The sequence below is a fragment of the Sturnira hondurensis genome, unplaced genomic scaffold (genome assembly GCF_014824575.4).
Source record: "Sturnira hondurensis isolate 20B ecotype Veracruz unplaced genomic scaffold, ASM1482457v3 Scaffold0022910, whole genome shotgun sequence".
Classification (NCBI taxonomy): domain Eukaryota; kingdom Metazoa; phylum Chordata; class Mammalia; order Chiroptera; family Phyllostomidae; genus Sturnira; species Sturnira hondurensis.
In genome coordinates, this window is record NW_028095541.1 from 6,215,537 (window position 1) to 6,229,933 (window position 14,397).

The 14,397-nt window shown below is 39.3% G+C and overlaps 1 protein-coding gene, 1 non-coding gene and 1 pseudogene across 4 annotated transcripts in view; 2 read left to right on the forward strand and 1 right to left on the reverse strand.

Moving 5' to 3' along the window:
- Positions 1-14,397, reverse strand: part of ENOX2 (ecto-NOX disulfide-thiol exchanger 2) — a 359,324-nt gene that overhangs the window by 222,320 nt on the left and 122,607 nt on the right. The gene's annotated exons all lie outside the window — the stretch shown is intronic.
- On the forward strand, positions 6,471-6,577 carry LOC118980630 (U6 spliceosomal RNA). The gene has a single exon (XR_005065156.1). It is a non-coding gene; the product is annotated as a U6 spliceosomal RNA (small nuclear RNA).
- LOC118980443 (glutamate receptor ionotropic, kainate 5-like) lies at positions 6,922-8,760 on the forward strand (annotated as a pseudogene).

The window sequence follows — 14,397 nt, forward strand, 5'->3', positions numbered from 1 at the left end:
AACTTTTCAGTTTATGTAGTTCATTCATCTATGCAAAGATTCTATAAGGAATCTTATCTATGAAGACCTGCAGGCCTAAATCCACTGGGCACTTCTTAACCTGGGGAGCATTCCTTGAAATGCTCCTGGGAATTCAGTTTACTTTTCTTACCTTAAAAAAAAAAAACAAAACAACCACCTACTCTACTTGAGGGTTCCTTTTATCCTCCCAAACTGCCTAGGATACATTTTGTGTGACTATTTACTTACTTACAATCCTTAAAATGATTGCATGGGGTGTCTAACTTTTTAAGGGTTCTATCAATATCAATGTAAGAAAATAAATGAAGAAGTCACAAAGAGTTAAGAGAGCAAAGTTAGAAAATTTTTAAAGTCTTATACATTTCTCATAATCCTTATTCTTTTATTTCTGAGGATAAATTTAGTAATAGTTTGAAACTTGACCATTCATTTCTTCTCACATCTTTTGCCTTCACTGTCAAAGCCTACAAAATGTATAGTTTGCCTAAAGGGAACACAAACTGATAAAATAAAAAATATATATAGTAAATATTAGTGTTATAGATTTCTGATATTTCTGTATCTTATTATGTTCACAATTAAACAAGTCCACGTGGTAATGTAATTTTCATCTAAAACCAGTTTGACCAGTTGTTATTTCATGCCACATCAAAATACAGATTATCTGATTTAATAACACACCTGAGTCCACCTTAGAAAGTGTACACATTGGAGAAAGGTGAGGCTGGGGTCTTAGATAATGTCTTTTTATCCAATAGAACTAAGGAATTCAAAAATCTAAGGCCCTGGTTGGTGTGGCTTAGTGGATTGTGTGACGGCCTGCAAATCACAGGGTCTCTGGTTCGATTCCCAGCCAGGGTCCTTGCCTGGGCTGCAGGCCAGGTACCCAGTAGGGGGCGTGCAAGAGGCAACCACACACTGATGTTTTTCTTCCTCTCTTTCCCCCTCCCTTCCTTTCTGTCTAAAAATAATAAAAAAAAAATCTTAAAAAAAATCTCAGGATGAAGTGTGGTTCTCAGTGAATCCTCCAATCTGCAGGTCAAGAAGTTCACCTGCAATGATGTGTGCCATACAGATACAAATGGTTTCTGAGCATTGGGGAAAGCACTGAAGAATTTTCATGATTGTTGTGAAAAAAAGCTCAATGATGTCTTTGTGCCCAGCTGTTGTAATAGTTACTATCACAATTCACTTTACAGAGCTTTCTACTATCAGGTTAAATTAGGACTATCCTTCATGATGCAATCTAACACTTTTAATGAATGCCCCAGATTATATATAGTATGGAAATGTGAACCTGTGGATCCCTGCCACTTCTTATTTGCATCTATGGCCCACAGATTTAAGATGATACAGCCTTAGCAAAAAAAGGCACACAGTTCTATGCCGGATCAGTTCTCTTTAAAAGAAAATGATTAGGTCTTGAGTAATCTGGTAAATTCAAAACAAGGCAAAATCCATCTCTGGGAGCCCCTCCTCCTTCCTCAGTCTAGCCCTGGAAACGTCTGACTTCATATTTTAAGATTTCACTACCCAGTGGTTCACCTGCTACTTCTTAGGTAATACTTAAAATCTCTAAAACAGTTGGACTCCAGTATGACTCTCCAGCAGCAGAGGTTAGCAGCCAAAACAAATAAACATTTCTAACTTCCAGGTCTTAACTGATGTCAAACAAATGAAACATACTTTGTCAATTTTGTGAGTTCAATAATCTGTATAACTGGCATAGCTGCAGCAAGGTAATTGTAAAAAAAATTAATGGGTGAGTGAAGATGATGGGAACATGATGAGGAAAAAAAGGGCCAAAGTCATCTTCTACTGATAGGCTTGCTTGAATGGTGGCAAACGTAAGAACTTTCTGAGCAAAATTTACACTTACTTTGCCTTTTTCAAGGTATACTACAGGTCACAGTGGATTTTTATTGACAGTGATCCTTCAGCAATTTTAGAGACTCCCCAAACTACTTGGCCTGGCATTCAAGTAATAAGACCACACTCATTCCAAACCTTGTTTCCTACTGTGTCCTCAACACTTCCTGAACTTTACTGTGCACACATGTTCCCTAGGGGTCTTGTTAAAATGCAGATTTTGATTCAGCAAGTCTGGGTTGTGTTCTGCTTTTCTAACAAGTTCCTAGATGATGCTGATTCTTGTGGAAATCAAACTTTGCATAGAAAAGGCTGACATTCTAGCAAAATGGGACTATCTAGAAGTCATCAAATCATGAATTTCCGACCTCCACACCTTTGACTCGCACTGTTCCTCTACCTACTTCTTGATTTCCAACCTTCAGAATACTATCCTTCCTCTAGGGTTTATCTCAGGTGTTATTTGCTTCATGATGCCTTTCTTGATCCAACCCAATCCAGTACATACACAGAAACAGAGCAGGGCCACCAGGGGAACTACCAGTCACTGGCTATTAAGAATGTGCTCTGTTCACATCCATTATCCTAGTTATTACTCGTATTTTATTTCCTAGTTATTACTCTTATTTTACAACAAATAAAGGGAAACTTACAGAGTTTAAGTAAATGTCCCAAGGCCACACAGCTAATAAGCAGTAGAACAAGAAACTTGGGCTTTTAAATTTCTAAAACTCTATTCTTGCCCTTCACAGATCTTAATCTGTACTTTCCCTATATATTTTAGAGAATGACTTGTGTTATATTATAGTTCTTTGAGTATTTGTGTTATCCTTCCTTCTACCACCATTAACTTGTAAACTCCTTGAGGACAGACATCCCGGTCATTTAAAAAAAATCTCTCCTCCTCCAAGATGTCTTGCATTGTGCTTGGTACAATATTGTAAGTACTCCAGAAATGTATATTAATCTTAACTCAGCTAAAACTTTCAGTGCACTAATTGCATATCCCATACCAGATGCCAAGCAACTTGCTACTGGGGCTGTCATGAAGGAAAGAGGCAAGTATGATTTGGGAGTTCGTTCAGCATCCCTGGTATCCCCTCTAACCTAGGATTCCTGAAGACTCTTTGGGGAGTACTGGTGGACTATCATACATTCCACCTCTAAATTTGACTCAACATAACTTCATTCTCCCTTTTTAAGAAACAAAACAGTCCTTCCACTAACTAAGATCCTTATAATAGAAAACACTGTAAAAGAAACCACATATATGGGTCTTCTCTTAATAGTAATATGGAAACAAGGTTCATATGCCTGCTTTACAAACTACAGTCAAGAAAAGGCAATCCCTAGAGAGGTATTGTCCAACAGTTGATTTATCCAAATGCAGCCATTATTATGCTAAGTGAAATAAGTCAGGTGGTGAAAGACAAATACCATATGATCTCACCTAAAGTGGAACCTAATCAACAAAACAAACGAATGAGCAAAATATAACTAGAAGCATTGAAACAAGGAACAGACTGACAGCCACCAGAGGGGAAGGGGGAGGGGGATAATGGGGAAAGAAGAGGAGGAGGCAAGATGAGGAAAAGGAATAGAGGATTCATGGGGGAAAGGCGGGACAACTGTAACTGAACAATTAAAATGAATTAAAATTAAATAAAATGAGAAGTTCAGTTCCCCAGTTATACTAGTCATATTTCAAGTGCTTGATGACCACATGTGGTCATTAGCTACTGTATTACACAGCACAAAACAGAGTATGTATTTCCATCATCACATAATTTTCTGGCCAGCCCTTCTCTGGATTCAAACCCACATCTGCCATTTACTAGGTGTGCCACTTACAAGGGGTATAAAACAAGTCCTTGATCTCTCTGAAACTGTTTCTGTACTGTAAATAGGGATGATAACACCTCCCCTCACACAACTTACAGGAAAGTGAGGAAAATTAAATGAGAGAATGTATGTTTAGGGTCTAGCATATATTAGACGCTAAATAAATGTTAGTTCACTTCTTCTGATCCAACAAGGGATTTATATAAACTTGCCTCACAAATAGAATAAGAAAATTAGAGTATTGTGGCTTCTTTGTACCCAGACTACATCCCATTTACAGCTTGGAAGATATTAGTTTTGCATTCATTTTATAACTTCTCTTCCAGATAATACACAGAGATCAAGGTAAAACATTAATAGAGCAGTCAGTGATTGCTCTTTGCTTGTACTATTTTTAGGAGAAGAGACTATATTTGTCACCACCTTGAACTTTCCAACATGAACCACATTTCCCCCTTACAACTGAAATACCTCCTCCCAAACAAAGCTTTAATCAGTGCTTAGTTTCAGCTGGGTACTGTATTATTAGGACACTGCTAACAGTGACACCAGAGCTGGAATGAAGAAGTAGCATTTCTCTCTAAATCTGTATTTTCCTATGCTCAGACAAGTTCTCTGTGTTTTTTCCTGTGGGATTGATATATCCCAGGCCTGGTAAAGATGAATTATTTGAGAAAAATCTGAACTAAATTTGTTAAGGTGTTTGAGTTCCATGAGCAGAAAGCAAAACACTTATTTCCAAATTCAAGAAAAAGAACGCTTCAGGACTCCTTTCCCTTGTGAAATTTAAGGCTTGGGAAACAAAGCAAAATCATATTCCTCAATGAAAACAAAGTTCAAAAAATGTTGATTTGATAGAACAGTTCAAAGCGACAGATGGTAGACAGGCAATGTATCATTTTCCTTAGGACAAAGTCTGGCAGTCTTCAGAGGAACTGAGAAGAGAAAGTCTTATTTTCCTGTAGTTTAGCCCAGGGAACAGTTATAACAACTACTCTTCTCTCCCATCTTTGGGAGTGGGTGATTACAAAACTGGTTATTCATCAGTGCCTACTTTGTGCTGCCTCTAGATCATGCTGCAATTCCTGTTGACCAATTTTCTATTTGAGTGACAGGTACAGAGCAAGTTCTTAACACACTGACCATTTGGTTATCTATTTAATACTTGTATGAGAATGTGCCCAGAGGTACTGTATTACGGGTGTTTCTGTCTAAATAAAATAAATAATTGCAGATTTCAGAGCCTGAGGACAGAGAATTGTTCTGGTATTGACCTTGGAGTCTCTTCTAAGATCTGTAATGAGGTCTTCCCTTCAGACTGATTTCATAAAGCTGAAGTAATTATCAAAAGCTAGCACCATTCTCCCTACAGAAACCAGCCCACTGGTTTGGAAAACTAGCTAGTGAGCTGGATCTGGTCAGGAGCCTAAGCTGAGCCAGCCATTTCAGTAGGAACAGTTACTACACACAGAATACACCAAGATTCTTAAGACAACAGTAAATAAATGGTAAAGAAGGTTCAGCACTAATAATTTCACATGATATAAGTGAGTAAAAATTGAAGTAGCACTCAGGTAAATTTGCATTTCAGTGCAGGATTCTCTGAATGGGAGAATAAGAGCTGGAACTCTGTTTTTGCAGAGTAAATTTTATTAATTAATGTGAGGATATATGCAACCTTTAAGACTGATGAACTGCACTGCATGAATAACTGCATGAATAACACTGCATTGCATCTTTCCTTTTCCTCACATGTATACAATAATTTCACCAAATTTCCTTTCTTCATTCATTCAGCCTTCATTAACTATTTATCCAATCACTGTGGTACAATTTTAATTACCTTCTAATTATTAACCAATGATGAGTTTATGATTTAGCATTCCCTAAATTAGAACTCCATAAATACAGTAAATCTTCATTTACTTGTTTAAAAATTTTATCCTCCCTGTGTCCCCCACCCCATAAATTTTGCTATACTGTATCATTAATGGTCTGGAGTTATGCTTTCTGCATTCCTAATCTTAGGTTCCCATTTGGACTAGGTTTTAGAGAATGTATGATCAACAGCTCTGCTGTTGGCTGTGAAATTAAACACATAGAAGAAAACAGAGATTCCTGTAATATGCCAATGTGTCTTTATAGATCTATACCTTCCCTATAACAATTCCACTTCAGGAATATCAATACGGGGAATAGTCAAGTGATTAATTCTTTAGAGAGGTCCCTGAGCTGAACTAAAAACAATAAAGGGAAAAGCTAGGATCTACTCCTTGAGAAGACAACGTGACTGTTAAGAAAAAGCCTACAAAAAGAATTAATATGTGTTTGAGACAAGTCTTATTATTGTCATTGTATAAAGGAATACATAGAATCTTAATTTTGCTCCAGTCTGGAGTCTAACTGAAGTATTCAATATGTACTGGAATAAATGAACCATTGAAATAATATCGACAGGTAGTTTCTCTTCTTATTCATCTAATTCATTCAAACAATTCTGTGTGCCAGTCAATATGCTAGGCCTTCAGATTTCAGGACTTGATAAGATGGCTTCTTTTCTCAAAAGGATCACAACCAGAAAGGGAGGCAAATAAATACACAGAAAATCTGGCCCAAAGTATTGCATCAGCATCATCTCCTGCCACTTTGTCCAAATTCCCTTTGTTTCATTTGTAACATCTCAAATTCTTCAAATATGCTACACTTATTTATGTCTCTGTGCTATTTAAATTTATTGTATGCTCACTTCAGCAGCACATTCACCAAAACTGGAACAATACAGAAAAGATTAGCATGGCCTTTGTGCAAGGATGACACGCAAATTTGTAAGGCGTTACATATTTTTTTCAGTATTTCACCATGGAATATGATGCATTTATTCTTTTCCTCCCTCCTTCCCCTCCATTTGCTCTTTCACCCTCTCCTCACTCCCATTCTTTTATCTGTTTTTTCCTTTCCTTCTCACTCCCTGTCCCACCCTCTCCTCTTCCACCCGTCCTTCCTCCTTGCTTCCTGAGAGATTCTGTTTTGCATTAGTTGGGGGCCACAGCTACAGGTGAGGGAGAGGGCCCTGTGGACTGCCCTCTTCCCCAGCCACGCCACCACCCAATGCCTGAGCATCTCAGGCCTCGAGGGAGCCCAGCTCTCTGTCCCACCAGGATCCACGGTGAGTTTGGGCTGTGGCAGCTGTGGCCCTGTGAGGAGGGAAGGAAGATGGCAGCTGAGCTGCTGCTGGTGACTGTCGCCTTTGCCAGCTCCAGCTGCCAGGTGCTCATCACTGCACATGGCCACAATCCTGGATGGCCACACAGTGTATGTCGTGGCAACTGTCTGGCCCTGGCCTTGGCCCAAGAGCAGATCAACAGGATCATTGAGGTCCCAGCCAAGGCCTGAGTGGAAGTAGACATCTTTGAGCTGCAGTGGGACAGCCAGTATGAGACTACAGACACCGTGTGCTGGATCATGCCCAAGGGAGTCATGTCTTTCCTGGAGCCCTCCTCCAGCCCTGCATCTGCTTCCACCACAGGCCACTGTGGGGAGAAGGAGATACCCTACAGAAAGGTGGGTCCCAAGGAGATGCCTCACCTTCAGTACCTTTGTTTCATGTCTGTCAACCTGAACCCCAGTAATGAGGACATCAGCCTGGCAGTCTCCAGAATCCTCAAGTCCTTCAACTACCCCTCAGCCAGCCTCATCAGTGCCAAGGCCAAGTGCCTACTGCAATAGGAGGAGCTGGTATGAGGCGTTCTCATCTCCAAGGAGATGCTGTCAGTGAAGATGCTGGAAGATAGCCAGGATCCCAAGCCACTGCTCAAGGAGGTCCATGATAACAAGGTGTCTACCATTATCACTGATGCCAATGCCTCCATCTTCCACCTCATCCTCCATAAGGCCTTAGAGCTGGGAATGACCTCTGCATTTTACAAGTACAACCTCAGCTCCACGGATTTCCCTATCCTGAACCTGGATGGGGTGGTGGAGGACTCCTAGAATACCCTGGGCAGCTCCATCTTCAACACCTCTCACCCCTTCTACCCTGAGTTTCTGCACAGCCTCAGCATGCCCTGGAGGGAGAACTGTGAAGCCAGCACCTACCCAAGGCCTGTGCTGTTGGCTGCCCTGATGTTCAATGCTGTGCACATGGTGGTGAGTGCCTTCTGAGAGCTAAACTGCAAACAGGAGATTGGTGTGAAGCTGCTGGCCTATACATGGGCCACCATTTTGGCCCCATGGGAGCAGTCTCATGAACTACTTGCATATGGTAGAGTATGATGGACTGACTGGGTGGGTTAAATTCAACAGCAAAGGACGGAGGACTAATTACACCCTATGCATCCTAGAGAAGTCCTGGCAGGGCCACTGTGACATCGGGGTGTAGTACTCTAACCAGACCCACCACCCTGGGCATCAACCTGTTGCAGGCACTGGCAAACAAGTTGCTGGTGGTCACAAACATTTTGGAAAACTTGTAAGTCATGCACTGGCCCAACTTCCAGGTTCTGTTGGGAAATGAGCACTTTGAGGGCTTCTACGTGGACATGCTGTGGGAACTGGCTGAACTGCTGTACTTCCACTACTGCCTGTGGCTGGTGGAGGACAGGCTGTACAGGGTGCCTGAGCCCAGCAGCTCCTGGAAGAGCATGGTCAGTGAGCTCATCAACCAGAAGGCAGACTTGGCTATGGTTGCATTCACCATTACTGTTGAGTGGGAAAAGGTCACCAGGACTTCTCCAAACCCTTCATGACCCCGAGAATCAGCATTGTCTACAGAGTGCACATGGGGCAGGAGCCAAATATTTCTCCTTCCTGGACCCCATCTCCCTTGCTGTGTGGCTCTTCATGCTTGCCTACCTGGCCACCAAGCTGAGCCCCTATGAGTCGTATAACGCACACCTGTGCCTGCGGGTGTGCCTCCACATCCTGGAGAACCAGTACACACTGGGAAACAGCCTCTGGTTGCCTGTCAGTGGCTTCATGCAGCAGGGCTCAGAGATCATGCCCCAGGTGCTGTCCACTCACTACATCTGAAAACTAGAGAGATCTGGTGGCACTCAGCTGGCATTTCTACCTGGCATTGATGTCTGTTACTTTGGCCTCGGTCCCCTCTTCCCTTCAGTTGTGTTCTGGCCTGGCCTCCATAAGCACTCAGATTTGATACCTGTCTTTCAAGTAGCCTCTGGGCTTCATTGCAGTTCACATAACCCTTCTCACCTTTTTTCCCTCATTAGAACCAAAGAAAACTGAGGAGAATGCTTAGGAAATGGAATGTTCTACTGGTTTGATTAGAAGACAGGCTCAGAGAGAGGGAGTGATTTCATATGAAGCATGCATTTGCCTAGAGTCAGGGCAGGGCCAAGCTGGGCTCCTGCCCCAGCACCACTAGCCAGCCCTCCCCACTGCCTGAGCCAAGCCCTACACCCTGGCCCTTGATGACTTTCTCCAGGAAAATCCAAGGCATCAAGCCTTCTCAAGGAGCACTTCTTCCTCACCTCCTCTTGTCAGCCAGAATTCCCACATCAACAGTCACTCAGCAGATGCTGTGCTGGCCCCTCCAAGTGCAAGGCACTCAGATGAAGAATCAGCCCTCAAGAAGCAGAGGACTGGAGAATAAATGAGTAAACAGATACATAAACACAGGGACACCATATTTTACATGAAGAACATGTGCCAAAATATTGTTTAACTTGAGACTAACCATAATGGTGGCAGGTTTTTCTTTCTCCCAATTTAGAGAGACTAACTGCCATGTGGCATTGTTTGCAATTCACTTGGTCTACTGGTTTTGAAAAAAATATGATGCAGTTATGGGTTTTTCATGAATACCCTTCTTGGGCTTTCTCTGGTTACTTTGTTTTAGGTTTTTTTTCTCTTATCAAGCCTGTACAGAACCACTGGTTACAAAGAATCACTGAATGCAGGAAGTGGAAAGGACCTAAAGTTTATAGCCCAAATTTGCCATTATACAAATAGACATGAGGCCCAGAGATGCCACATGTCTTATCCAAGTTTACTAGAGTTGTTAAAGGCAGAGCTTGAACCAATAATAATAATAACTATGATTTAGTTACTATGATTTAGTAACTTAATGTCAATTATTATGCTAAATAACATTCTCATTTATTCTTCATAATAACCCTGTAAGGTAGGTACAATAATTTTCATCTTACAAATGAGGAAGCTGAAGCTTGGAGAGTTTGGAACTTGTTCAAGGTCATAGAGCTATTAAATCAATCATCTGGTGAGCCTGGCTGATCTTGTTATATCAGAAAGTAAGGCAACTTTCAAATGGCTATAAAAGCTTGTCAAATGGAATAAACCAGCTTGAAGGGGTTATACTGGCGAAATGTATAACAATGTGAGCATCAAAAATACTTAATGGAATTGGTTGAAGTACTTAGAATTGATATTGATATATTATAAATCCATAATTCTATGCAAATAAGAATACAACAACAAACTCATTTGTTACCAGAGGTAGTGAGTATAACATTAACTGAAAAATGGTAATTTTCTTTCTTTGAAAATAGGTTATTAAAGGAAAGTAATTAAGCATTTATCCCACATTTTCATTAGGAACTATTATCAGGACAAACAAATAAAACTTGTTGATGAGAAAAAGTTGTATTTATAGAGGGATGCCAGATAATAAATAATAAAATTAGAGAAATAATAAATGTAGAGAAATAATAAAATTAGAAAATCAATTTACAACCCCTTAATGAAATAGTTGATTTAGGCAAAGATCAACAAAAGATGCTAAAACCATTTGGTGAAAGATTGATGGAAAATTGGTGTTTTACCTGTGTGCAAAATTTCACCTCACAGATTACTTGCTAAACATGAGAAGGAGATTTAATTTTACAATTCTAGGATCAGGCTATCCAAAGGATCTATCTTAGCTTTGCAAATACCGGGAGAACTAGGTTCATGTGCCTCCTAAAATGATGAGATAGGAAGTAACCAGCACCACTTAAGAAGTATTTTTTTGCCAAAAAATATTTAACTTCTAGTTAAAAGGAAGTAGAAGGGATGGAGAAATAATTCCACTGTTCTATGAGGAAGTAAGCAGACAAATCCACAAGGTGGGCTTTGGCAATAGAATGGCAAAACAGTTAAACATTGAAGAGACACACAATATAATGCAAATGAACAAACCAGCTATAAAGACATTTGGGGGACAGTTGGAAAATCTTGAATAATTTGTGGATTTTAGATTATATAATTGTAAAATTATTGTTAGTATCATCAGAGATGTTATTGTCATCATACAAAGAAACTTCCTTAATTTTTAGTGATGCCTGCTGAAATACTTAGGGTGAAATATCATGTCTGTATTTACTTCACAACCTCTTGACAATAAGATCAGCATGGCAAATATGGCAAATGTTAACATTGTTAAGTCTAGTTGATTGCTATGTGGATATGAACTATTCGACTTGCTCTATTTTTCTTCTTGTTGAAAAATTATACCATAAAAATTGGGAGGAAGCATTCTAGGTAAAGAAGGTGTTCCTGTTTGCCCTTAGACACACCAGCATAAAGAACAAATTTCAAGGAAAGTCCAAGAATGGGAGGTCAAGTCACAAGGCACAGTCAGCAGTACCTTTCCAAAGTCATTAGCAGGGAAGGGGGCTGGGATAAGAATTCTGCACCTAGGATAAAAGGCCACAACAACTGCTTTGCTCTGGGTTACCCTAAAAATTCTTAGTGGAGGATCTAGAGAAAACTGGCTTGAAATGATGGAGGATGTCTTGTGCAGAGAGGAGGACACCAAACATCTACAGTGATTGGGACAATGAAATGGGAGTAGTGGCCAGAAAACTGGAGTTTCCCCATGGCAACTTCACTCACCCCAACAAGCCAAGGAGCATGTCCACATCTTTCCTGGAGGATATGGTGAAGCACAATATCCCCCTGCAGGGATTCCCAGAAGCCCCAGAGATTGATGAACTTGGTCACTCTCTTCCTGATTTTCCTGCATTTCTCAGGGAAGTTGTTGAATCATAAAGTTTCATTTGTAAGAGACAGGCTATGTTCATGGATCGGAGAACTCAATATTGTAATATTATCAATCCTTCCCAAAGGAGCCCAGAAAAAAACCAACACATATACTGCTATCTGACATTAAAACAAACAAGGATGTTTCTGGAATACTGATGTAGTATTTCTTAATTTGGATACTGATTACATGGTAATGTTGGGTTCATGAAAATTTAATAAGCTGTACATTTATTAAATGTGCACTTATGTTTTTGTATATTATATCTCAATTGTATTTTAGTCTCTTTAAAAGAATTCAAATGATGTTTTCCAAGATTAAAGTGCTATTGTTTAAAAAATAAATTTATTTTATTGCAATGACAACAATATGAAATCTACCCACTTGACAGATATTTAAGTGTAAAATACAATACTGTTAACTGCGGGCATGAAATTGTACAGCAGATCTGTAGAATTTATTCATCTTGCAGAATTCAAATTTTATGCTCATTGACTAGCAATTTTCCATTTCCCCTACCCCTCAGCCACTGATAACCACCATTCTACTCCCTGAATGTATGAGCTTGACTATTTTAGGCACCTCATATAAATAAAGTCATGCCATAGATGTCCTCTGACTGGCTTATTTCACTTGACTAATGTCTTCAAGCATCCATATTCTTGCATATTGCAGGATTTCCTTCTTTTTTATGGCAGAATAATACTATTGTACGTATATACCGTGTTACTTTTATTCATTCATCTGTTGGGCATTTAGGTTGTTTCCACATCTTAGCTATTGTGAATAGTGCTGCAATGAACAATTGAGAGCTAATATCTTTTTGAGATACTAATTTCATTTCTTTTGGACAAGTATCCAGAAATAGCATTATTGGAATAAACAGTAGTTCTATTCTTTTGATGAATCGTACACATTTCCATAGAAGCTGTACCATTTTGCATTCTCACCAACATTATACAAGAGTTCCAATTACTCCACATCCTCACCAACACTTACATAATTTTTAAAACAACACCAACCTCACTAGTGTGGAAATATCTCATTGAAGTTTTGGTTTGCATTTTCCTGATGATTACAGAAATTAAGAATCTATTCAAATACATGTTGGCAATTTGTACATCTTCTTTGGAGAAAGGTCGATTTAAATCCTTAGTCCATTTTTCAAAGGACCTGAATATACACTATTCCAAAGAAGATGGACAATAGACATCTAAAAAGATACTCAATATCACTAAACGTCACAGAAATGCAAACTAAAACCACAATGACACATCATCTCATATCTGTCAGAACGGCCATCATCAATAAATCAACAAACCACAAATGCTGGCAAGGATGTGGAAAAAGGGGAACCCTTGTGCACTGTTGGTGGTAATGCGGATTGGTAGAGTAATTGTGGAAATCAGTATGAAGTTACTTCAAAAAACTAAAAGCAGAACTGCCTTATTACCCAGTAATCCCACTTTTGGGAATACTTCTGAAGAAACACAAAACACTAATTTGAAAGAATATATCCACCCTGTTGTTTATTGCAGCATTATTTACAATAGCCAAGATCTGGAAACAGCTGAAGAGCCCATCAGTAGATGATTGGATAAAAAAGCTGTGGAACATTTATAGAATAACATTTTAAAAAAATCTATAAAGGACACATGGACAAAACCAAAGGGAGGGTAGGATCAAGGGTGGGAAGTGGGGATGGCTGGGGTTGGGGGAGTGGTGGTGGGGAAATGGAGAATGGGGGAAAGATGGGAAAGGTTCATCAAGAAACATGTATAAAGGACCATGAACAAAGCCAAAGGGGTAGGATTGAGGGTGGGCGGAGGGTGTGTGGGGCAGGGTAGAGTAGTGGGGGTGAAATGAAAACAACTGTACTTGAAAAACAATAAAAAGAAAAAAAGAAATGTTTCCTTTTCTCCACATTCTCGCCAACACTTGTTTATGGTTGATTTATTGATGATAGTCATTCTGACAGGTGTGAGGTAACCTGTCATTGTGTTTTAATTTGCATTTCTATGATGATTAGTGATGTTGAACATCTATTCATACGTCTGTTGGCTATTTGTACGTCCTCTTTGGAGAAGTGTGTATTCTGGTCCATTGCCCATTTTTTAATTGTATTTTTTTTTTTGGTGTTCAGTTCTAGAAGTTCTTTATAAATTTTGGATATTAAGCCTTATCAGATGCATTAGCAAATGTTTTCCTATTCAGTGGGTTGTTTCCTCATTTTTGATGGTTTCACTTGATGTACAAAATCATTTTAGTTTTATACAGTCCCATTTATATATTTTTTCTTGTTTCCCTTGCCAGAGGAGGTATACCAGAGAAAATATTTCAATGAGAAATATCCGAAATTTTACTGCCTATGTTTTCTTCTAGGTTTTTTATGATTTTTAATCTAACATTTAAGTTTTTGATTCATTTTTACTTTATTATTGTATATGGGGAAAAAAGGTTGTCTAGTTATAAGTTTTTATGTATGTATCTGTGCAATTTCCCCAACAATTTAATGAATAGATTATATTTATCTCATTGTATGTTTCTGCCTCCTTTGTCAAATGTTAACTGACAATAAAGATGTAGGTGTATTTTGGGGCTCTCTTTTCTCTTCCACTGACATACATATTACATATATCACATACATACACACACACACAAGGTCT